At 42.2% G+C, this 26,752-nt stretch overlaps 1 long non-coding RNA gene across 1 annotated transcript in view; it reads right to left on the bottom strand.

Moving 5' to 3' along the window:
* The window catches only part of LOC132234304 (uncharacterized), a 330,671-nt gene that overhangs the window by 193,320 nt on the left and 110,599 nt on the right, over positions 1-26,752 (bottom strand). Inside the window, exon 4 of the long non-coding RNA XR_009452883.1 lies at positions 11,169-11,312. This is a non-coding gene — a long non-coding RNA (uncharacterized LOC132234304). The remainder of the gene's footprint in view (positions 1-11,168; positions 11,313-26,752) is intronic.

The raw sequence follows: 26,752 nt of genomic DNA on the forward strand, positions 1-26,752 counted from the left end.
GGAAATTTACCTAATCCTCTCAACAATCCCAGGAAGTAGTAGAAAATATTACCATCTCTTATTTCACAGATAGAGATTAAATAATTTGCCTAAGGTCACCAAGGTGGTTTATGGAAGAGCCATGATTTGAATCCAGGCATGTAAATATCAGAATCCATGCTTTAAGCCACAGCGCTTTAATGCAGGTAATAAATTTGGGAGTTTTCATCATAAGGATATTTAAAGCCATGAGGCCAGGTGAGATTACCAAGAGAATATGATATCAAAAAGACAGTCTGAGGAATTTGTTTAAAAATAATATGGGTGGGGTTGAGGGAAGTAGGTAGGAGCACAGATGAAATAAGATTGCCTCGAGAAAGAATTGTTGAAGCTGGGTAAGGGGCAGGTGGAAGTTTATTCTACTTTGCTATTTTGTGTATGACTAAAATTTTCCATCATTTCAAGTAAAAGTAAAAAACAAAGCAGGATGAGCATAATTATCAAAGACCAAGTAAAAGTGACAATGAGGCAGAAGAAAATTGGGAATGTGATATCCTGGAAATCCAATGTTACAACCATCTATTGCTGCGTAACAAACCACCCCAAAACTTCATGGCTTAAAAAAACAACATTCATTTTGCTCATAAATCTATGTGGGCAGGGTTCAGTAGAGACCAATCATATCTCCTCTAGTAGCATCATCTCCTGGGCCTGAGGACCAATCCCTAAGATGGCTTTTCACATGGCAAGTTGCTGGTGTCAGCAGGGAGCTCAGTCGATCTTTATCTAGGGTCAATCCCCAGATTTACTATAGAAAAGTAGTGCAAACAAGAATTACTTGAAACCTCTTCCAGCATGTGCCTGACTCAGCTGACAAATGATCCTTCAGAGAACACTGAGATAGATTCCACTGATGCTGGGTTGTTTCCTCTACAACAATGACGGGAAATGGGGAGAGCACATTTTTCATCTAGATGATTATAAATGCCAGGAGAGCCCTGCAATGTACATAAGAGAAATCTGAATTTTGTGCATACCTTGTGGTCACATCTCTTTGAAACATCCCCTTTGTAAAATACTTTAAATAGCTGCAAGGAGGGGGTGTTGGGAGAGGGTGAAAATATGTGCACAAATTCTTGTGTCTCTGACAAATAATAGGCAGAGCAGAAACCAGATTTTCCTTGATCTTCTTACTCATAATTCAAAGTCGTTCTGCTCATGGGTTTTTAGAAGGTTTTCACCATGGGTGGGCCAGCAGTTGTTCCTCATCAACATTCAAAGGCACTGAGTGCCCTTGAATCCTACCAGAGTTCCCTGAGAGTTTAAACACCAAGACCTGATTTCCAAAACACTTTGACACTTCAAATCAGGGAAGAGGTTGGAGTGCCAGGGTTATGTCTTCCCCCAAGTACACCTGGTAAATGCAGAAGGACAGGGAACTGCTGATCCTGAGATAAGTGTGGTTTACCCCACATGCCATCAAAAATTGTGCGTGGAAAGGGGTGCTGTAATAAAACTTACCTGAAGCAACCTCACAGGGTGATCTAATCATAAATTCCTAACTGAGCAGTCATGGTGGCTAGTCACACTCCGGGCATAAAACTTATTTAGTAAAAGGTTTCTCTTCACTTTAAGCAAGTCCTGTTCTTTGTTTTTGTGCATGTAGGTTAACACACACTTGAAATGCCAGAGGTATTTCTCTTTTGCAGACCCCTTGAAGGTGTATCCACCCTCAAGGGAGCACATAATTTTGTTAACTATCCTGGAACTTGCTGTCTCAAAGCTTCACTGCGTTCCCTCCTTAATTCCAAATGTATAAAAGAAACAGCAAAACTGTCCTATGGAGCATTTGAGATCTTGCTTCCTGGCATTGTTGTCAGTTTGGCTCAAATAAACTCATAAAAATTCTCTACAGGTTTGGATGTTTCTTACATCTACAATACACACCACTGGGACTGCTGGGCTGTTGCAGAGGAACCAAAGAGGAAACAATTAAAAAGACACATGAGTAGAACTGAAAGGCAAGTTTTGTTTTTACTCTCCCATTTCTGCTAACTTGAAAACATAAGGGGTATCTAAAGCTAGTGACTTAGTACACATTTTTATCATGATGTAGTATTTCTGCAAGTGATGTCTTTGCCTGTGTTTTATGATCAGAGAATAGGCTTTAAAACAAGCCAGGTGTTTTTTTCAGTGGTGAAATCTCCAAGGTCAGCATTCTCAATAACAGGCACTCATCAATGACCCATGTTATTGGCCAAGAGTTAAAGTGTTTTCCAAATATTCAAAGAACTGAAGTAAGTCTCAGGAGCAAGTGTAACCCTTTCACCCTCTGCCTTCGATAGTGTGATTTAGTCAAATTACAGTATATTAATGAGGCACTGGGAGAACAAAGTCTACTTTACTACCAATATCAAGATGCTTTGAGTTCTTTTCTTCCTTCACCTCTCCTCATCATCACCCCCTCCCTGGTTTCAAGGACAGCCTGTCTCCTGATTTTCTACCTCGCAGCTGTCCTTCCTTACGCAGATTCTGCACCGAGTTCTGACATGTGAGTATTTTCCCTACCCCAAGCAATTCTTCAACACCAGCTGGGTGACCTACAATTCAACTCAATTCTGACACTGTCTACTTGTAGATAGCACTGGATTCCATAGGTTAAGAGCTCATCCTACAAAAGTGCCCCCATCACTCAAATTCAGATGCCAATCACAAGGCCAGGTTGTCATTTGTGCTTCTTACCCACCTACTATAGAAAGGAGATTCCAACTACCTCCTTTTTGAGTTTGATTTATTTGCTGAAGCAGCTCACAGAATTCAGAGAAACATTTTACTTATTAGATTACTGGTTTACTGTAAGAGGATATAACTCTCTTTTTCTTTCTTTTGACTCTTTAGAAGAGACTCTAGATCAGTGGTTCTCAACCTTCCTAATGCCGCGACTCTTGACTACACTTCCTCATGTTGTGGTGACCCCAAACCATAAAATTATTTTCATTGCTACTTCATAACTGTAATTTTGCTACTGTTATGAATCGTAATGTAAATATCTGATATGCAGGATGTATTTTCATTATTACAAATTGAACATAATTAAAGCATAGTGTTTAATCACAAAAACAATATGTAATTATATATGTGTTTTCCGATGGTCTTAGGCCACCCCTGTAAAAGGGTCGTTCGACCCCCAAAGGGGTCGCGACCACAGGTTGAGAACTGCTGCTCTAGACCAAGAATGTCAAACTCAAAGGCTAACACGGCCAAATAATAAACAAGGGGTCTTTTTTTTGTTTTGTTTTTTTGTTTTGTTTTTTTTATTTCATTGATTTTTTACAGAGAGGAAGGGAGAGAGATAGAGAGTTAGAAATATCGATGAGAGAGAAACATGGATTAGCTGCCTCCTGCACATCCCCCACCGGGGATGTGCCCGCAACCCAGGTACATGCCCTTGACCAGAATCGAACCCGGGACCCTTGAGTCCGCAGGCCGACGCTCTATCCACTGAGCCAAACCGGTTTTCGGCAATAAACAAGGTTTAAGTTTATGTGGGCCACAAAAAAACAAAAACTTCAATTTTCATAGAAACGTAGGTTTATTTCACTAGAGACATGCTGAATACAAAGGGCTAAAATAAATGAGTAATCGTTAACATAAAATAATAGAACATTTTAATAAAAATTAATATTTTTCTTGAACATTAACTTACCAGACACTGAATAACTACACAAATTAATAAGCATAATGCAAATAAACCTATTTTTCTTGTTCTCCGAAAGTGAAATATTTCCTGTTGCGCACGCCAAACAAGTAAGTACAAGACTAATGACATGGCAATAGGCTACTAAAATATTCGCTGCTAGTATTAGTGGAGAGAAATGGTGCGCCTGCACATAAGGCGTATAAGGGAAATGAATGCAACACGATTATAGTAATCAGTCATTAGAGAACGTTGTAGTTTGTTGTTAATAATCAACACTAATAAAAGAGAAAAATGGTAATTGGCGTACGAGCTACCCTTTTCATTGGCTAATCAGGGCTATATGCAAATTAACTGCCAACTAAGATTGGCAGTTAACTGCCAACTAAGATTGGCAGTTAACTGCCAACTAAGATTGGCAGTTAACTGCCAACAAGATGGCAGTTAATTTGCATATGTAGGCACAATGCAGGGAGGCGAAAGGGAAAGCAGGAAGCAGCCCCCTGCCACTGACAGTGATCGGAAACCCAGGGGGGAGCTAAGAGCTGGGGGGCAGGGCTAAGGCGGCCCCGGGCCGCCTTTGCCCTGCCCCCCAGCCATGATCAGAGAATCAGGTGCCTTTTCCGCCCTGGCCAGTGATAGCAGGAAGTAGGGGTGGAGCCAGCGATGGGAGCTGGGCACGGTCGAAGCTGGCAGTCCCAGGAGCTAGGGGTCCCTTGCCTGGGCCTAAAGCGAAGCCCACGATCGTGGGGCCGCTGCAGCTGCGGGTCCCCGCTGCCCGGGCCGGACGCCTAGGCCAGAGGCGTCAGGCCTGGGCAAGGGGCCGATCCTGCGATTGGAGGGTGATGGGGGTCAACGCCTGAGGGCTCCCAGTATGTGAGAGGGGGCAGGCTGGGCTAAGGGACACTCCCCCCCACACACACCCAGTGCACGAATTTCGTGCACCGGGCCCCTAGTTATGTATAACAGGATATTGAAAAATTAAGTTATGCAATTTTTATTAAAATGTTTCTTACATATTGTTATATTAGTTGGGCCGCAAAAATATTCGTTGTGGGCAACATGCGGCGAGTTTGACATGCTTGCTCTACAAAGGAGCTGCAGCAGAAACCCCCGTGGGTCCCCTCTCTGCAGGAGGGAGCTTTTCTGTAATAAAACTTTGCTTTTGCTCATCTTTTTGTCTGTGAGCTCATTTTTTAATTTCGTAAGACAACGAACTCCGACCCGAACAGAAATTTTGGATATCTTGAGTTTGATGGTTTAATTAAAACAGACATGTCTTTAGAGTTATCAGAATTACATATAATACTTTCATCCTACCTAGACTTACTAGTGGTTAAATAAGTTCATGTTATCTCTGTTACAAAATTTGCCCATAAGAAAAATAAGTCAGTATTTTTAAGCTTTCTCCCCTAAGCTAAATGTGATGAAATTTTTATAATTTAAACGTAAGTGTTAAGAGCAAGTAAATTAGACAGATGTAAGTAGGATAGAAGGTTTTTAGTGAATTTTTAAAAATAGTTTCTCCAAATCATTTTGGTAACCTGAAACATTACAGTTTTTCTAAGATTCAGCTAACTGATGGAAATTTATTAAATATCTAGATCATCTATAAAATACTAAAACATCAATTATGGAAAGTAGATTTATCAACTTTGGCTTCATTTTACAGAGGACTAAAGATATTTGTGTCTATTAAACATACCTTGTGCCATGCCAAGAAATTTTCTGAGCAAGCCCATGTTTCTAGAAATTATAAGAAGCATTTATAAATCTACCAACCCACAGAATGCTAATGTGAAAAACTTCATAATTGCTTACTTCTCAGTGTTCACTAGAAGTTAAATGTTTTTTAGGGTTAAGAATCCTAATATTTGTAATTAAAGCTACCAGAAATAATAGAGAAAAATCTGCATGTGAGGGAAGTGGGTGTATATTGTTGGTAAAAGAAAATATGAGCATTGAAAATGCATTTTTAGTTGTTGTTGAGGAAAAAGAAAGTAATTGTGTCCTAAAGCGAGGCTGGTTATTTCAGAATGGGAAAGAGGAAAAACATAGGACAAAATATGAATATAAAATAAGTTGTAGAAGGTGTGTGGGAAAGTAACCTTGGAAAAGGAATTTTATGCATGGTCAAGCTGGATAAGGTTGAATAAATTTGTTATAGAGGTTCCAAAAATAAGCTTTAATATCAATTGTGTACTTCTGTACAACTAAGCCTTAATTTTCTTTCATCTACTGAAAGGGAAAGTTTTCTTGGATTCTTGGTCTGATCTTAATAAAAAACTTTAAACAAAGATCTTTTCTCTCTCTTAAGTAACCTGCCTAGAAAAAGACAAAGATCTTGAGTCTGGTCAAAATAATCATCTATGTTCTGTGTTGTCTTTATCAGGTCTTTGATTACTTAACTTATTCCTCTCAATATTTTTAAGATTGAATTAAGTTCTGGTCAGAACAATGTAACCTTCTATATTTGTCTCTGAAATCTTTGTCACTTTGGTTAAGAAGATAATTAAGTTTTGTTTCATAGTAACCTATGACCCAATTTGACCAAATGTTTTTAAATCTTTTAATATTTTTGACAAACTCCCCCCAAAACAAATTCTAAATGAAGACTTTCTGACTTTGTACTATCTTCGGGATTTTACATCTCAAAAGATTTGTTCTCTCTCCTTATAAAAAGGGAGATGCTAAACTAATTAGACATGTTAAATTTCATGGGGAATATTGTCAAATAATAAGCTTCCTTTATGTTGTACTTGTATAAGCATATAAGTGTTCTAGAAATCTCATTAATTCCCCAAAGTCTGATATGCCCTGGTATAATGTTATCAGTCATAATTCCAGTTATTGTCTTAAAATGTTACATGTTACAGAAATAACCTAATTTCCTTGTCAATTCCATTATAATGAGCTCTCATTTGATTTTTAACAATTAACATTTTAAGTCTTTTGTCACTTACAGTTATTATTTTACTCATATGCCTTTACAAAAAAGTATTCCTGCTTAGTACAGAGAGGGACTGCAGGTTCAGACATTTGGGGTATGTGCTTGGCTAAAGAACCAATGGGGTAAAAGTACCACCTGAGGAATTATGATTGAATACCTCTAAGTCAGAATCCCACCCAGGAGGAATGGTAAAAGACTATAGCAGATCTTCCTCACTACCCAGGTGGCAGCCAAACTCCAAGATCTGAACCTTGGGTATGCATCTCACAGCTTGCCTGCATAAACACTAAAGACCTCCAAATTAAATAAACCAGGAAGAGAAGTAGTAGCTCTTAATGATGTAGATTGCGTCTGCCCAAGACACCAGATCAAGACTTCCTACTTTAGCTAGGTATGAAATCTTTCCTTCTTTTCTTTCTTTCTTTACTCTGGCATTGGCCTGGAAAGATAACACCATCACCCATATTTCCCAGACCATTGCTAAGAGAGCAACCTCTAGAATTTAGAACAACTTTCTCTTCAGGCTAGGAGGAAACCTAACTGACCCCTGGCTTAAATGGGCAAATGCAACAATCCCTGCAAATGGTTCTTGTAACAGTGCCACCTTAGTGGAAGTGGACTGTGCTCTACAGGATTTATCTTTGTCTGTGATCATTCTCCTTGGGCCAATGAATGCCTAGATGGCTGGTGCATAACTGGGCAATGCTTCTTCGGTTATCTAACTGTGCCCCTAACAGTCCTAGAATGGTCCTACAAGGAGGCATTCCCTGGTTAGGAATGAGTACAAATGGGGGTATAATCAGAAACCTCTACTTAGCTCTTGAAAATATTGCAAGAATCTGCTATTAAAACAATAGCTGCCTAACAAAAATCCTTAGATTCTCTGACCAAAGATGTTCTTTGATAATAGCATAGCACTTGATTATCTTTTAGCTGAGCTAGGAGGTCTCTGTGCTGTGGCCAATACCACCTGCTGCACTGAGATTAACACTTCTGGGGAAGCTGAAACACCGTTACATAAGATCACTGAGCAATTTACTTAGCTTAAAAGAGTGACTCCTTCAAAAGGGTCTTTCTTTGATTGGTTTGAATCCTGGAGACTAGGGCTCTGAAGTGCATCGCTTTTCAATGGAAACAGGCTGGGACATTTGATTAGACTTGTAAATTTAAGGTTAATTGGGAGTTGAATATGGCAATTCTAAGAATTGGGGTCCTTGAAATGTTTGTATATTTCTGAATCCATCCCCTGTTTATAGCTACAAGCATGCCATTAATTTATTATTTTCCTTTTATAGACTTTACCAGAGTAACACAAACAAAAATTAGAATTTAAACTCAGAAGGAATTTGGGAGCAGGACATAAGATTTTTAAAAGGTTATGCACTGAGGGGGGGGTAATATAAGAAGTAAAAGCAACAGAAAAATTAGCTGCTAAGTCTTCAGAATAATGCATTTTTTTTACAGGTTGTTTTTAATATTACCTGCTATATTACACTTTTATCTGTGGTCCTCCAAGCTACTGTAAGCTAACTCCCAAGGGAAGAAGGGGAGAGGGCTAAGTAGTGCAAATAGGTCTTTCAAATGAAAAATAATTCTGATTCTTCTCTTTTCTGAGTTTGTATTTCCTTTACCACTTTTTGCTCACAACTCTGCATGGACTATACAGAGTATAGATCCTGATTGTACTTCCCAAGAGCCCACTTTCCCCACTAAAACCGAGAATGAGAAGTGGAGTCCGGGGTTCTTCAGGTGGCGCCTGAGTCAGACCCCAGCCTGGCCAGAGCAGCAAATGCAGGAACAACCCTGTCGGTGTTTTCATGCCCAGGCCTCTGAGTAGAGCAGAAGGAACTGGGGATGATATGGTCCACACTCCCTTATCCTCAATTCCAAACTCCAAAGCCCTGCAACTAAAATTGTTTTTCATAAATTTGGCACAAAACTTTGGTTGCTAGCAACATCTGACCTTCCTGACATGCAGCTGAGTGGAGTCACTGTTGGTCTCACTGAGGGCAATGATGTACACATTTTGTGTGAGATATGATTGTACTAGAGACCGGTGCACAAAATTCATACACTCAGGGGAGTCCCTCAGCCCAGCCTACGCCTTCTTGCAGTCCGGGAGCCCTCGGCAGATGTCCGACTCATAGGGAGCGGGCCAAAGTTGGCAGTCGAACATCCCCTGAGGGGTCCTTAGCACTGCCACAGAGGTGGGAGAGGCTCCCACCACTGCCACTGCGCTCGCCAGCCATGAGCCCAGCTCAGGGCTTCTGTCTGAGCAGCGCTCCCCCTGTGGGAGTGCACTGACCACCAGGCGGCAGCTCCTGCATTGAGCATCTGCCCCCTGGTGGTCAGTGTGTGTCATAGCGACTGGTTGTTCCGCCATTCAGTCAATTTGCTTATTAGCCTTTTATTATATAGGATTTGTTTACAGGGTGCTGACCTAGGCCCCACTGGGAATATGATCTAATATATGGACTGTATAGCATTTTACTGTTATAGAATCTGAAAAACTTTGAATTCTGAAACATATCTAGACTCACAGGTTTAGATACAGGACAGTGGGCCTGACCTAAGTGTTCTGAGGTGGGAAGAGGCCTGAAAAGAAGGACAAACCCTGGCTCTGCAGAAGGAAACGTGAACTGCAAATCTAGAAGGTGGTGTGCTTTGGACGGATGGGAACTCAAAGGGAACTGTCAGTGTTATCTGTCTCAGCCTGAGGAGCAGGAAACCAATGCAGTAAGTGACAAAAATTAGCCACCAGCGGTTGCCAGAGGGGGCGGGTGTGGGGGGCGGGGAGGGAGATTGGGTGAAAAGAGGTGAAGGTATTAAGAACTACAAATTGGTAGTTACAAACTAGTCACAGGGATCTAAATTACAACACTGGGGATATAGTAGATAATATTGTAATAACTGTATGGTGCCAGGTACTAAACTTACCAGGGGGATCACTTTATGAAGTATATGATTATCTAACTATACTGTACACCTGAAACTAATACAAAAAAATAATATTGAATGTAAACTTCAATTGAAAACAAAAAGTCACCAGCCACACTCTAACTGACTGCCCGCCAGCACAGGCTGAGGTTCAGGTGAGCACAGAACAGAGGGAAGTGCCACATCTGCCCTCCTAGACTCCCTACCTCGGGACCTGCTACAGCACTTTCAGCAGCATCTTCCTTCATTTTTCACTCTCTCCCACCATTTCTCTACTCAAAACAATCCCTCTCCTATCCTTACACATTCCATACTAATTGCCACTCAGAATTCACTAGTGGTGATGGTAACTTTATAAAATCTCAAAAGAACAAAATTAGTTTGATTCTGGTTATACACATTTTATTATTTTATTCTGGATTCAGACTGCCTGGTTTTAACTTACAGCCTCACCACTTCCTAGCTATGTTATTAAAGATGAGTTATTTAATCTCCTGGGCCTCAGCTTCCTCATTCATAAAATAGGGATAATAGTACCTATCTCATCCAGTTGTTGAGAAGATTAAATGACATAATATTATCTTGGTAGATTGAGAGCCCCACAAATGTAAGCTGTTATTTCAGGTGTCTGCAGCTGTCTTTCAAATGACCTCCATAAGCTAGTATAGGATGCCTTAAATCCAATTTCCTAAGATAGCACCATAAAGACATTTGCTAGATATAAAGATAAAGGAGAAGACGACAACAACAAAAATAGATGCATGATCAAAACCTCAGTGTGTACAGCAGGAAGCAATACAACCTGCTTCCATGACAATGGTGGCCGTAACACTCCGTGTTGTACCTAGTCTCTCCCTCTCCTCTCACCAATTTATTTTGAAATCTAAGAAACAAAATGATAAGGGTGCAATAAAACATTTGATATACAAACTTCAAAAAACAAACTATCAAGCAAGAACTAATCTTTACGTTTTTCACTTTATATTCACATTTTTATTTTCAGATTCCCCATCCCTTAAACATTAATGCAAATAATATTAATCACAATGTCTGGCTAAGAATGCACTAAGAACAATTAATTCTGCATTAAATTGAACCCCAATTACTTAAGCAGTGTTACTAGAAAAGAACCTTTCCAAGGATATATGTTTCCCTGATATCTCACAAAGCTGTTCCATTCATTTAGGAGTAGGCACTCCTTGACCTTTCCCAAGACATCAATAGTAACATCTGTCTACACTGGCATGTGGGTCAGCATCACCCTTGGATTCATTACTTTCAAGTTCCCCCACCCTGAGTCTATGGTTGTAGGTGGAGAGGCTGGGAACCCTATCTACACACCCACTCCTCTCTTACCTCCTGCTCTGACTTTGGAATTAATGTTGGGGCTGTTATGACTTTCTTTTGATTGTTAGCCCTAACTGTACCAGCCCATATTTGTCCTGGTCAAATATACCTCCACCCTATTTTATTTATCAAAAAAGTATTCACCAGAAAGAATGTCCAAACTAAGGTGGGAAAAAACCCATCATAGCTAAATGTGGGTTTAAAGCTGAAAAGACTTGGGTTTGAAAAACTGCCAGTTCTTACTGCTCACTTACTCACATGAAGGTTTACAGCTCCTGAAATCATGCCAGGACTTTGAAAATGAAAGCTTGCAGTTAGAGAACGATGGCTCATGACAGCGGAGATCAGTCATGTGATAGGCCAGGCGTTTTCCGTCACTGCCTTCCTCAATAAGACAGGGCCCTGAAACAGAGGTTAATCGGTCAGATAGCATCCGCAGAGGCTGAGGGCAGCAGAATCCAGCTGCAGCAATTAATCATTTAATTGCTTTCTGATTCACTTTAAATGTCTTTTAAAAAGATATTAAATGAGAACATTATTGAACAGATATTTTAGACTATTTAATAAAGATCTAATATACCCTTTGTGAACCAGAGAATAAATGGATCTTGGACAACATTTACTTATACAGAGGAGTGACAGTCTCTGCTCCAGGCGAGAGAAAAGGGAGGTATAAAAGCATAGAGAAGAGAAAGCATGGGTGTGAATTAAAATCAGTTTTTGTTTGTTTGTTTGTTTGGCTGGGTTTCTTGTTTTGGTTTGGTTTGTTTTTGGCTAACGGATGTGTGACAGTTGAGGGGAATGACTAGAAACACGCAAACTAGATTTTAGAAGGCCTTGAATGTCAAGATAAAAGAACATGGACTTGATCTTTTAGGCAGTGGGAACCACTGAAGGTTTCCCAGCAGAGAAAACAGGTTGAGTAGGGAAGAGCATGAACTATGATGTCCATCAGCTCCAGGTTATAATTCCAACTTTGGCTCTAATTAGCTGGTATAAACACATTATAACCTTTTTGGAATCTCCCAAGCTATACAATGGAAGTAATAATATATTTTCCAGCGTTATTGTACCATTAGAAAAACATACAAGACACACCCACCCCAGGATTAGCACAGAAAAAGTACCTATTAAGATGGTGGAAGCTGTAACTGCTGCAGTGCTCTGGTAGGATAGTCAAAGGGGAAGAGGTGGGAGGAGGAAAAGCAAGAGGTCCAGGTAAGAGGTGGAGGGGCTGGACCAGACAGAATGTAGACAAGGAGAGTAACAAAGAGAAAACAGGACAGAACATGAGGGACATGACAAAGGTACAATCAAAGGAATCAGAGACTAAGAAAGATTAACTTGTCCAAAGCCATCTGACAATGATTGGACATGGCCAAGGGAAGAGAAGAAGCCAAAAGGATTCCAACAAGTGGGTTGAGATAGCGATCATACAAGTCAGAGAGGATCTAAAATAAATAATAAATGTAAAATAAATGCCAAACATTATGCCTGAATTTCTAGAATGACTATGGAAATAACCAAAACCATACTCCTGTCTGCAGTGATCCCATCTGAATTCTTAATCCGAAGAGCTGCTCTGAGAACAATTTTCAAATCCAAATGATTCAGGCCATGACATCACTCAGCACTGTACACCAGGCAGCATCCTCCTCCTACACACCTTCACCGTGGCTCACCTCTTAACATCATCCCTACCACACCGTCGCCACCATTTTTTTTAGGCACTTCCCACAGGCCTCACTGATGTCATTCACTTTATGATCCTCTCATCACAAGCAATCTCTGATGCTCTCCCTTTCCCACAAGACTCGCCTGCCTGGATAACAGGTGGAGAAATACCTGGCACTTCAGAACAGCAGGGCAGCACCTAATAACTCACTGCCCCTGAGTTTTCATTACGCACTGTGTTAGAAGTATCTTCAGGAAGCAGCCTTAATAATTTTGCACCATGGCACTCTGTGGGGATTAATATTACTGATTTACATGTCCAGGACCGTGGCCCCTCATCCAGCACGAGCTTCTATCCTCGTCTGGGTCACTGTGGTTTCAGCAGTGTCAGCTCCATCTGATTCACAAAGGAGTCAACCCACAGACACTTTCCAGCCACGCATGTGCCTGCCAGGACAACAGGGGAAACTTTACAGCCTATATAAATGGACTTTAATATTGCAGTACACCTTTTGGGACATATGTCTAATTTGCTAGAACAGGCAGAAAAGCTGACAAGCCACTTTGTGCCTTTTTGGAGGCCCTGGAGAAGCACAGGTTTGCACTGTTTCCCGGCTCACCACCGCCCCCCCCCCCCCCCCCCCCGCCACCCCAGCTCTCCCTGTAGCACTATGCGGGGGAGAGTTGTTCCTACAGAGCTTTCCTCTCCTTTCACTAACATTGTTTGTCTTGAACACCTCTAAGAAAACACTGCCAGTGATTTAACGTCATTTCATCATTAACTTCAAGACAAATGTCATGCTGGCTTATCTCCAGTTAATGACCATGTATTTCCTGTGCAATCTGACCGGCTCTAAAATAACAAAATCAATATACAGTGTTTTGTAGGTAAAGATATTTTATGCTTTTCAAAGGAGAGTGCAACTTGGGGAGGGGGTTGGTGACAACGTGAGGTCAAAGGTTATTTACAAGTCAACTCATCATAGATAGAAAAGTGTTCTTCCTGGATTCTTCACTATATTCTCAATCTGGAAACATCTGGCACAGGGCACTAAATGGACTTGTTGCATGGCTGATTCTCCGATGGTGTGCAGCATTTCTCTTTCTGAGTTACTCTTGGTTCAGAGGAGTGGAGAATGCTATCCAGGGTTAAGGTTTCTAATTTTTTTTAAAGTCTCTGTGTACCAGAGTAATATTAATGATACACATCTACTATTCATTGAGTGCTACTATGTATTTCTATTTTACTCCCTGTGAAATAAAGTACTATTATTACTCCCATTTCACAGATGAAGAAACTGAGCCTTAGGGAGTTTAGATCACTTACCCAAGGCCAGACAGGTGGTAACTGGGAAAATCAGAAGTCTAATCCAGGTCTCTTTTATACTAGAGTCAGGGTTAAAGGTCATTATAACTCACTGGAACAATGGCACCCACAAATCCCAGTCCAGAAGCACTCACCGGACAATTTTAGCTTAACATTCACAGTACAGGAAAACAACATCTCCTTACATACTGACTGCTATTAGTCTGACTTCACACTAACTCGTGAGCATATAATGACCTTAACCATTTCAAGAAAAAAAAATTAACTCTGATATTTATTGATTTCTTAATCTATAAAAGGCACACACCTACTTAATCACTAAATGGGAGAGTTGATTGTCGAGAAGGATAGAATGTCCCTTTCATTTTTCACAGTACCTACAATCTAACCAGGTAGACAAGCCCTAAATACATACACTGTATACATTTAGGAGACATCAAAAAGGCACTGCAAAGCAAGATGAGATTCATCACCATCTTAACAATAGAGAGCAAAGGTGCTAGGGTGAATCAGGTGAGGGAGACTGCTCTCTAAGTAGGAGAAGTCAGGGAAACTGGATGGGAGAGCTAGGACTCAGGTGGTAACTGACAGAAGGTAGCACATGGTGAGGTTGGACATGGCTGAGGAGTGGAAGGGGCATCCCCGAGAGTTGATAAGGAATCCCTGGAGTAGGTGAGAGGTCTGCATCAGCCGCTGACTGAAATGTAGCACGAGCCCAGACAGTGACACCCTGCTATAGACTGAACTGTGTCCCCTAAAATTCATGTGCTGAAGCACCAAGCCCCAATGTGCCCATATTTGGATATAGGCCCTTAAAAGAGGTTATTCAGGTTACATGAGGTTATAAGGGTGGGCCCTAATCATATGTCCTTATAAAAAGAGGAAGAGACACCAGAGGTGCTCAATCACAGAGGAAAGACCATTATCAGGACATGGTGAGAAGACAGCCACCTGCAAGCTAAGCAGTGAGGTCTCTGGAGAAACCACACTTGCCAACACCCTGATTTTAGACTTCTAGCATCCAGAACTAGTGAGAGAATAAATTTCTGTAGTTTAAGCCTCCCAGTCTGTGGTATTTTGTCATGGCAGCCCCAGTGACAAATGCACATACCTTCAGCTATTTCACATATCACTTCTCTGCCCTGGCTGGACCTGCCACCCATGCTATCCTTGATCCTAACTGTCTTAGAAGGCTTGACACCAGGAGGAGCAGGTTTCTAAACCACTGGGCTATGCCATGTGGCTAGCATAAAGACCTCTGTTGGAATACTTGGACCTCAGAAACAAGCTGAAGGAGATCTAAGGCAGTGTTTTTTCAAATTCCCTCTGGTGAAGGCCAGTGTTCAGATACATGATCCTACTGTGTGTGTTGAGTAAGCAGCAGCAGCCACAAAACAACTCAAATTTAACAACATCCTGTTCAACAGTGTTCCCTCATCAGGCACATGGATATGACAGCCTAGCAATGTGGTAAATGCTGGTAAGTGTTCAGCACCAAGTTCTTGAGGGTGGGAGGAGTTCCGATTTGAAGCATTTGCCCATCTATATATATAAAAGACTAATTTGCTAAGTGTCCATCTGGGTAATGACATCACATAGCAACGCCTGGCTTCCTCTCCCTGGTGACTAGCCTCCTTGGAGTTTCTTCAGCCCAGGAACACGACTTGCTTTATAGCCAGGTGGAAACATTTTACACTTTAACCACATGTCTTGAAACATTTTCCCGTGCCTCATCTCATTTGATCCTCACAGAAGTCCTGGAATAGGTAGATAGGAGACTCAGTGGAATCCTATTTTCTTTTCATTAGCCAGAAAACGGAGATTTAGAAAGCTTAGAAACATGACCTGACTGAAAAGAAGTAAGAAATGGTGGACCTTAAAAATGACTTCAGGTTTTCTCACTGCACAAAATATAGTCAAGCACTGCTACAGTTAAATATTTTACCCTTTGTTCTCCCTGCATGATCTACAATAATAATATGCTTTGTGTTGATTTTTACTGTTGTGTTGCTGACAATTACCTGAAAGAGAAGTTGGGGTGCTTCACTGGGCTGGAAAAAGTTTAGCTAAGTCAGAAAGCAGGTCTAACTAAGCAAGTTTATTCTATATCTATAAAAGACTAAGTTGACTCGCGCATGCACAATACATATAAAGCTCTCGCTGGTGCCAATCGTATGCATGTGTTTCCATCTGTCATTGTCGATCATGAGTTCGGTTGACACTTCTATTATAGAGAAAGGGCGAATAGTGATATTAAAATATTTCTTCTAATTAATTTCCTTTCCATGTGCATGAATTCATGCATCGGGCCACTAGTATGTGTGATAAAAATACCTCCCACCTTGGCTGATTTCAAGCTGCCAACATGAAGTCTGGTGAGCCAGAGGTGGAAAGAAATCCCCACAGTCAGCTCTCTCGAGCTGACACCACCCACAGTGTCCCTCCAGGACATCATAGGGACACTGTACAATTAGTATAAAGTTTCTAAACATTTGCTGTTGTACTTACCTCTTGCAGAAGGCAGATCACACTTTGCATAACACTGACCTAAATTCCTTAAGTGTAAGAGTCACCAAAGAGGGTCTCCTAAATCCATTAGCTCACTATTATGATAAATTCTGGACCCAATAGGTTCTAAGAAAACATTTTCACAAAGGGACAGTTTACTCAAAATCAGCTATGAGAAAAAAAAAATGGCAAGAACTCAGCTGTTGTCTTTTTTCCTTCTTTTTTTCTTCCATCCACCTAGAAATATCTCAAAGACCTTCTCCCTATCTCTTTTACTTTTTCCCTCCTCCCTCTCCTAAAGGATTGTTCTCCCATTTCCTTTGCCTCTCCTTCAACATCAGAGTCAAGCACAACCTCTCCAATGGTCCACTCTCTTTTTCCTACAACTTGGCTTTATTGTGGAAATGGGGTCCTAGTCTTTGCTATAAGGAGCAATGAAGAGATAAACCCACTTAGGCAACTCAAGGGTAAAACCCAAAGCAGCCAGCAGATTTAAGGGGATGAAAGACAGACAATGCAGGGCCAAATTAGCCCTCTTTATCCTTGCTCTCCCAGAACCAATTCAGCATTTTTCTTTTCAAACACAGAGCCAGCCATTAGTAGAACAGACAAAGCCTGTGGCATACAGAAAGGGATAAACAGCAATTGGGATGGGAGTGACCAATGTTGACGTCCAGACAAGAAGTAATTACAGCTGACCTTGGGACGTGGCCATAAGAATAGAAACAAAAACACAGATATAAGCCATAAAGCCATATTTTGAAGTAAAATCAACAAGACTGGACCACTGGATTAGCGATGGAACAGCAAGGGCAAGGGAGGAAGAGGGTTCGAGGTTTTGAACAATGACTGCCTGCATGACTCATCCTGGAGCTCAGCTCCTATTGAATTATTCCAACAAGAAAAAGCCTTCGATTGCTCCAAGCTCACTGCACATCAAGTCTAAATTCCCCTATAAGGACTGCCATGAATTTACACCAAATTATAAGCAAGCCTGGACTCATTCATTCATTCAACAAACATTTATTAAGTAACTACTACATATTACTCTGGATCAGGGAATCAAAAATGGGGGAAAGGCGCAGTTCTTGACTTTGAGAATTTCACAGCCTAAAGGAGGTAATCTTCAAGTAAATCAATACACACAAGCTCAAACTTTGTTTACAATGTTCTCTTCATTTGAAATCCCTTCTGTTTATTGAGTGCCCACCACATGCCAGAGACTGCTCTTGGCCCTGGAGACCCAGTCAAGTTATTTCAGTTCATTTCCCAATCAGACCTGAAGATCTATTGATCTGGCATTGCCTGTGTAGACAGCCGAGGCCAAAGGGATCCTCACAGGAAAAGAGAACCAGCACCAATCTTGCAGCAGCCTACGGTTCAGAAATGGGCAAAGGGAGAAGAGCCGGAAGTGGCCAGAGGAGTAACGAGAGAGGAAAGAAAAGAACAAGCGAGTCACAGAAGCCTGGAGTGGAGAGTTTCAAGAATAAAGGAGAATCTGAAGTGTGTTCAATGTAGTTGAAAGGCTAAGAGAGAGAAGAATGAGAAAGCACCACACAGACACGCATTTCAAGTGACTGACTAATGAACAAGCTGAGGGAAGGAAGTTTGTAGAGAGGAGCAGATTAAGGATGCACAGCAGAGCAACCAGGTGCTTTGTAAAGACTCTGGAGCAGGAACTGGGAGGGTACAGAATTCATAGGCATGAGTGGGAAGATGGGCCTTAGAGAAGAGAAACACTTCTTTCCCCAAGACCAGAAAGAGGGAAAGGACAGACAAAGATGCGGAGACATGGCGTAAAGCGAGACCAAACGATCAATCCCATGTTTGAATCCCAACTCTATCATATTTGACAAGTTTCTCAAGCTCTCTGACCTTAGTTTCTTATTTATAAGATGGACATAATAACATCTTTCTCATATGGAGGTCATGAGAACACGTTGAGAAAACATATATATCACCAGTCCCCCCTTGCCTTGCCAGTCTAAAGTACGTGTGGGGGTCACATAAATAAATTCCACTGCCCTTGCCCCTATCTGCTCATACAGGACTATGGCCCTCTGCAAAGCACCCTTGAAAAAGTGCTCACAAGCAAGCCCACCTCACTGAGCTCCAGTGTGTCAGTCAAGCCTCTGCTGTCCTCAAACTGCTGGGGTTGAGTTCTGGCCCGAATTACAGAGTTCTGCTGAAGCAGCTTTTCAGCTTTAACTTCTAACCTTTCTGCCCTGGCTGGTGTAGCTCAACTGGTTGAGCGTCGTCCCATGCACCAAGAGGTCGCCCGTTAGATTCTCAGTCAGGGCACATTCCCAGGTTGCGGGCTCGCTCCCCAGTGTGGGGCGTGCAGGAGGCAGCCGATCAATGATTCTCTCTCATCATTAATGTTTCTATCTCTCTTGCTCCCTTCTCTCTCCAAAAATCAATGAAAAGATTAAAAAAAAACACTTTCCCCAAATGCCCTCCATTAGTCTCAGTCAAGGCCTGGAAAGAAACCCCAGTGACAAGAACTATGCTACACCTAGCATTAGCCCTCCTCTGTCTCAACCAACTTTGAGTCAGGCTCTGGGGTCTCTCTGTCCTTCGGGTGAAGACAGTTCTAGTACATCATCCCATTCATTTGCTAGACACCTCCTGATATGTATCAGTCCCAATCTAAACTACAATAGATCCTGGCACATAGCAGGGGCTGAATAAAAGTTAGTTCCCTTTCTCCCTTCATCTAGCACCATGGTTTTATTTATATTTCTGATTTGAGAAGTATAAATGCAGCTGAAAGGCTAAGGGAGAGAAGAATGAATCACATCTGGGTTTGACCCAGATGCACAAAGATTTGGTTATACTATATACTAGCAGTGGTGAGCTAGTAAGTGTTTAGCAACAAGCTATGTAGGAGAAAAAGCCTGATTTTGCAGTGTTTGTCAATTTCCATGGTGTAAACACTCCCACCATGGCTGATTTTAATCTACCAACATGACATCAAACACCTCGCAAAATTCCTGAAATTTTAACAATCAGTTCTCCCAGGCCAGTGGTCGGCAAACTCATTAGTCACAGAGCCAAATATCAACAGTACAATGACTGAAATTTCTTTTGAGAGCCAACTTTTTTTAACTTAAACTATATAGGTTAGGTACATTGTTATTAACTTAATTAGGGTACTCTTAAGGCTTAGGAAGAGCCACACTCAAGGGGCCAAAGAGCCACAGTTTGCCGACCACGGTCCCAGGCTCTCTCCTGCACACCATTCAACAGGTAACCTGGAAGTCTTGGCTAGTAGGGTATTGAAGCAGCTCTGAAGTGTATGCCCATTTAATAAAACCCCATGTATATCCAGCTACTGCTCTATAAAGACAACATCCCACCCCAACTGCACTGCCATGGGAATGAATTGCAAAGTCTTCAAGTCTCAATTAGGGATCTCCACTATTTTCACATGGTTTGGGAAAGAATTGTATTTAAATGGCGTTTTGGCATTTTGAGGGCAACAGCCACACCCTGACTGGTGAAATCTCAGGGATGATCAGTGAACAAAAACACTGTCACCAAGTAAGTAAACACTGACAAGTTTATAAGATGTTGTTGGCAGTAGCTGGATTTCTCAGTGCTGAACACTTGAGTTGGGCATGGTGGGAGCGGCTGGTTAGCCATTTGTCAGGCAAAGTCAAAACAGCCCTCTAGCTACAGCACAGACGGCAGACTGCAGCTTGTCAGCATTTTATTTATGACTCTTAATTAGCAAGCAAAAAAAGGAGGGAAAAAGTTCCCAGCTTGGGATATACATACATATACATATACATATACATATACATATACATATACATATACATATACATACTCATATTCATACACATATGTGTGTGTGTATATCCTATATAATAAAGAGCTAATATTCTAATTAGACTGAACAGCAGAACAACCATCCAGACGACCTTCCGGATGAAGCCGGGGCTGCAAGGGGCTGCGAAGGCCGGCCGAGGCTGCAAGGGCCGAGCCCCTTGCACAAATTCCATGCATCGGACTTCTAGTATATATATTTAATCCTCAGCGAGGATATTTTTCCCATTGATTTTTTTAGAGAGGGGGAAGAGAGGGAGAAGAGAGAGAGAGAGATATTAATCAGTTGCCTCCTACACATGCCCCCAACAGGGGCTGGGGATGAACCTGCAAATCAAGGTACATAACCTTGGCCAGGAATCAAACCTGCAACCCTTTGGTCTGAAGGCCGATGCTCTCACAGCTGAGCCAAACCGGCCAGAGCTATGCATATATATTGTGCCCAGAAATTATCTGTGTCAAAATAATTTAAATCCCCACAACCCTGAGAAGTAGATATTAGAATTTATATTTTATAGACAGAAAACTCCATCCTGGAAGGTATGTATAATTATTCTAATTTTACCAATGAAGGTTCAGAGAGGCCAAGTGATTTTTCTAAGGTAACATAGATAGAATATGACAAAGCCAGGACGGACAATCTTCAGACACTAATGCAAAGGCTCCTTCCATCACACCATGGCTAGCTCTTATCTGGCATGTCATAGTAATCATCCATTGGCTTAAAAGAGAGTTGATCACTGAACTCATTACACTTATGAATAAATTTCTTGTTCTTATGGTTAGAATTGATTCTTTGGAAGGAGAGGAGTCTCTGAGTGAGTGAGGAACATATGATGACCGAGTGAGTGACATCAACGCCATGCATGCTTTTGAAGACCCTGGGGTCTTACAATTGCCAGAGTGTAATCAAGCAGAGGGCAGGGAATAAAGAGTGATCCCCATAGCCCATGAGTCCCAAGTGACTCTGTTCCGTGGAGAAGGAGTCTTTGAACTGCTGGGCCTTTGGAGTGACTGTCAGGTACAGGAAGCTTCAGAAGCATTAGCAAGCCTGGCAACTACAAAATGTGAGATTGCTTACATCAACCATCTATTTACTGGTGGCTTTTAGAGAGAATTGCACTGATTATTTCTAATCACTGATTTGACCTAAAAAAGAAAAAAACACCTGATTTTTACTTAATACGGAAAAAAAAACATTTTTATGACATAAATCATCTTTATTACAGGCTATTTTGTGTCTGTTTTTTAATTCCCACAAAATACAAAGGACAAAGTATGTCTATTTATTCTCAAGGGTTCCATGCCTCACTAAAGAATGAGCTGGCGAACAGCCACTTCCAAGCTCTCTGAGGGGGTGTGGCTAGCACTACAGAGGGCACCAGGATTTCTGGTCTCTTCTCTTGCAGGGACGTGGGAGGAGTGCACTTCTGCATCTTCTCTAAGTTAAGCATGGCCATGCAACTTACTTTGGCCAATGAAATGCAATTAGATGTATTATGTGCCCCTTCTGGGCAGAAGTGTCGGGTAAGAGTTAGTGCCCAGTTATCCACACTCCCTGCCCTGCTGCAGTGACCCCAGCAGCACAGGCTGAGGTGACAGACTGCCTGCCAGTTGGGTTTCAGAGTCATTCTAAGGCAGAATCACCACTAAGTTTTGGAAGCTGTTGTTACCACAGCATCACTTCACCTATCCTACTGGGAGAGGAGGTAGATGAGGATGTTAACTAAGAGGAAAAGTAGAGAGTAAAAAGTCAAAGGCTGAAGACTCTGGAACATTTGAATCCCATTGGCAACCTGAGACTCTGAGTACTGGAAAACTCAGTTTCTAGAGGCTACATTCTTCCTGAAGCAAGCAAGAAAAGGTGGAAGTTAGAAAGTTGGTCAAAATGAATCAGTACCTTCAGGTTTCCAAACAGATAACTAGAAAGGATCCAGACTCCTCAGAACCTAATAGAAAATCTGAGCTGAACACGGCACTGGGATCAAGTCAAATCAACTTCAACATCCACCGAGCGCCTGCTCCTTGTATAACATTGTGTTCAACATCGCAAGAGGTGCTTAGGGGTATAGAAACCCCTTCCTTTTTTCAAAGCACTTACAATCTAACTAATGAGCGCGAACTTGACATCAGGAAATGTCAAATAATAAATTTTTTTAAACTTCAGATATCAATGATAAATGTGATGCCACAATGCAGTGCAATTAGTAACCAAATTCAGCGTATAAGAGTTATAGAAGTCCCCGTAGATATGCTGAAGGGGCTCAATCATCACTGAAAACCTAAACACAGCTCCCCATCAGGGCCTTGTGGCTGAGACTGGCCCTAATGGAGGGGATGTGCAGGCTCTCGATGCAAGTAGCAGAAGAAAGAGCTCCTCAAGTTCCTGGCTGCTCAACTGGAAGTAACCCAAAGCAGATAAGCTGCCTCATGGCCTGCCTTGCTTTGCCACACGCCCTCAGTGTGTCGGTGAAAGGACTAGAGGAAGCAAAGGCCAAGGCCAAGAAACTGTAGCAGCTATCTGGCCATCACAGCCCATGTGCACCCCCTCCCCCTGCTCCAGATGGTTTGGCTCTGAAACCAGGGATGCTGCCAACTCACTGGGCAACAGGTAAGCTGCTCATCGCTGCATATGCTATGGCACCTAGAGGTAGCACTTGAGAATCTGTCTTTGGATTAAAATGTAAGTCAGATCTTACTAAGGAAAACTTGATTATAACAAGGAGACTGTATCTTATCCAACCTCTCCCCTCCAGGAGCCTGTCCCAAACAAACCTGTGCTGTACAAAGTTGTATGACATCATGGTTCAAATGAAGGTTCCATTCCCCTACCTCCAGGTCTCTGGAATCATGGAAGGATGAATGTATATTACCACCTTTAAGTGCATTCTCAAAGCTGCATGATTGAATTCTTGCAAGGAAAAAAAGAGGAGTTCATCTTCCTCACCCACCAAGGCAGCAGCACCCTGATTCCAGGAAATATAGCATGGTCAAGCCTTTCCTTTGTGCAGAGAAAGGGGAAAATGTCAGTCAGTGCCTTCCACATCCACTGCCCTCCTAAAGGGAACAGCTGTACCGGCTGTCCAGGCTGGGAGCAGCCTGGGCAGGTCTTTAATAAAGATGTCAGGGCCTAGCTGGTTTGGCTCAGTGGACAGAGTGTCAGCCTACAGACCAAAGGGTCCCAGGTTCAATTTCAGTAAAGGGCATATACCTCACGGTTGCAGGCTCTCCCCGGCCTGGGCCCTGGTTGGAACTTATGCAGGAGGCAACCAATCAATGTGTTTCTCTCACATCGCTATTTCTCTCTGTCTTTCCCTCTCTTTTCCACTCTCTCTAAAAAATCAATGGAAAAATATCCTCAGGTGAGTATTTTTAAAAAAAGTGGCAGGACTGCCAGTCAAGGTCTGGCGTATGGGCTGGGAGGTGGTCTGAGCTCCAAATCAATCTATCTATCTATCTATCTATCTATCTATCTATCTATCTATCTCTCCCCTTCTCTTTCTGGAAATTGAATGGGAAATACAGGGAGGGTAGCCACTGAGTTGTTAGTGGGAACAGAATCTGAGAAGATGTATACAGAAAGCATGTACCATGTGGGAAAGCTTAGGACAGGGGGTATGAGAATGCCAAAGTCAGAACTAAGCAGAAGAAATGAGCTGATGAAGGTGCAGAGAGCTGTTCCAACTTGGTGGTGGCAGCCGTGGTGGATACAGAGCCCAAGTCTCCATGACCTTGGTGGTAGTAGGAACTCCCATGGCTGAGCTGCACTAGACCCACCAGTTCCAGCTTCCTCATGGTCTCCTAGAGACTAGTTTCCCACAAGAGTCCTGCCTCCATCACCAGCCAATCAACAAAGTTGCCTGTGTCCAAGCTCGTGCCCTCAAACTGCCTAACACACATGCAGAGGGCCAGGTTCTACAGATCCCTAGACATTGGCCAGTCTAGACCAGCCCTGATGCTCCCTCTGCCATTATCGCCAGATGCTTTTCCTTCCAGGCATTTGACACTTAGCATGTCAGGCAATTTTACGTATTTGTGCAGGTTTTGATGCTGCTGTCTCAACAGCTATTTGTTCTGTGCAGTATTTTTAGCATGCGATGTGGGAGGGGGCTGGAGAATGACTGGGGAAGAAGATAACTGTTCTAGGTGGGGATGGTGTCACATTCTTGGTGTGTTAAGTGCCTTGCACACATACAAGCTCCAAAAAATGATTGATGACAATGCTGTCATAATCCACCTCCTATGTTTATAACGACAAGTACAGGTGATTGAAAATGGGGTCTCAGAAGGACTCTGGCAATTGAAGCTCTTCCTCCCTCAGAAAGCAAACCAGGCAATGTGTAAATGTACCCATGTGATCTTTATAGAAAGATACCACATAGGGCAGAAGATTTCAGGAGGGAGGGAGGGAGGGAGGGAGGGAGGGAGGGAGGGAGGGAGGGAGGGAGGGAGAGGGAGAGAGAGAGAGAGAGAGAGAGAGAGCGAGAGAGAGAGAAACCTTTTCAAATCCATTCAAAAGGCAAAAGATTTATAGGCTCTGAAGAGAACCCAGAGTATTAAAACAATCCGTGCAGCTGTTTCCTGAACTCTCCGGAAGAACTGAGATGCAAAATGCTGCACCTCCCCTCCATCACTCCCCTACCCACCCCACCCCCCACAACAGCCCCCCTGAAAACTGGCCTTCAGGTGACGCAATGGCGAGACCTCTGCTGTGAGCGCGGGCTGGAGGGATGCAGCCAGCCAACAGAGCATGGGGTGCTGCCACCTCTTGGATGTTCGCAGCCAAAGCAAGTCTCTGTCCCAGAAAGGATGCACTTCTGTGATATTATGAAATGTTAACGGGCAATCTGTTCTGAAATAATTTCTCAGTGTGTTGGCCTCCTTTTCCATTTCAGAATTTCAAAGGCATTACAGGCCGAAAGTAGTGCCAGCCTGTTAGTGGTACCTACGCTGATTAAATCTAGCCCATCGCAACCACAGCTTCACAAAAGCTCTTTTTCTCAATTAATAAAATGCAATTAATGGTATCATTGGAAAACTCCTGCCACTTTAATTTAAAGCCATTTAGAGCTTCAATTTAGAGCTGTGTGCAAATTTTAGGATATGCTTTCTTTAGCTGACATGATTAACAGCACTTAATTTCTGAAGGGAAAAAAGAATGTTGACCAGAAACATAAGCAATCACAACCATGACAGCTTCCTTTTCCTTCCTTCCCTACACACACACACATACACACAGGTGCAGCCCAGTTCAGTTCATTACCCAGCAGCCACGCTGTCTCTCTTTCCTGTGGAAAACCTGATCCCTCCACGCTGGAAAAACGTAGGGTATGCTGAAGTAGGATACAAATTCTAAGGCCTTTATTGCATCATGGTCCTTTTAAAATATTTATATTGATCGGCCCAGTTCCTGCGAGGAAATAGGTTGTTTCTCTTATTCTCCTAGGTATAGATCATCTGAGCAGTTGTCCTTTTTTTAAAAAAATCTACGCATTTCCCTAAGGATAGTGAGAGGATGATTTAAATGGCAACATTACCTGCTTTAGGCTACATTTTCAAAGCTACACCAGGGGAGTTAAAAGCGCAAATCCTGTTATTGTTACAGGATTAATGCACAGAAGTCCCAGAATGCCACTTTGGAAACGTAGCCCAGGAATAGTGTTTTAATGTACTGAATGTTATTTTTAGACCCAGCTGCAGCCCAATTATCAGCTGGCGCATCAAAAATGAGACAAGACAGAGAGCTGCCTTTAATCCAACATTCTAATGAGGTTTTTGGTGTTTGTGTTTTCTCAGCACTTATAAATCTGGATATTTGGAGGAAAAAGTAAAAGAGAGAGACTACAGCATCTACCTCCTACCTGCTCTGTTGCTTTAGAGACTGCTACTAAGAGTACTGGTTCTATAGAATATTTCAGCATAGTTTTTTTTCCCCCTTTAGGAGAGGCAGGTAGTATGAAAAAGAGGTATTGAATCATGGGACCTCTTGACCACACCATAAAAAGCTGCAAATAAACCACAGCATACGAATGATTTCAAGGCAGCAAGTCAGGGTTCCTTCCATCAGTCGTTTCTATTTCTGCTTTTACACACCTTAGATTGTTGTTCAAAAATAACTATCTGTAAAAAGTCTTCCAGTTGGCATAACTTTGCTTCCAAGTTGCCCTGTGGGCATCAACCAACATGGATTGATTCTCTAGATTCCTGCTGTTGGATTTTATTAAACTGGGCTGTCTTTCCTTTTGGCCACTGAGTAATTGCATGGATCGGAGATGACCACATCACTGTCTCTATGCTACATCTAGTCTGATCTTCTGTTATCTCAAAAGGCATAGTATCTTTCTAAAAACGACAAGCATGCCTGCATATATCTTTTTCCATGTGGGACACAGTGGCGGGGCTAACCCTACTCCAGTAAACTCTGGGATTTCACTTGGTCAGTAAGGTGAGTTTCACTTGGAGCTCGCCCTCTCTTTGGCCACCACGGACTCACAGACCCCAC

The sequence above is a fragment of the Myotis daubentonii genome, chromosome 5 (assembly GCF_963259705.1).
Source record: "Myotis daubentonii chromosome 5, mMyoDau2.1, whole genome shotgun sequence".
Taxonomy (NCBI): domain Eukaryota; kingdom Metazoa; phylum Chordata; class Mammalia; order Chiroptera; family Vespertilionidae; genus Myotis; species Myotis daubentonii.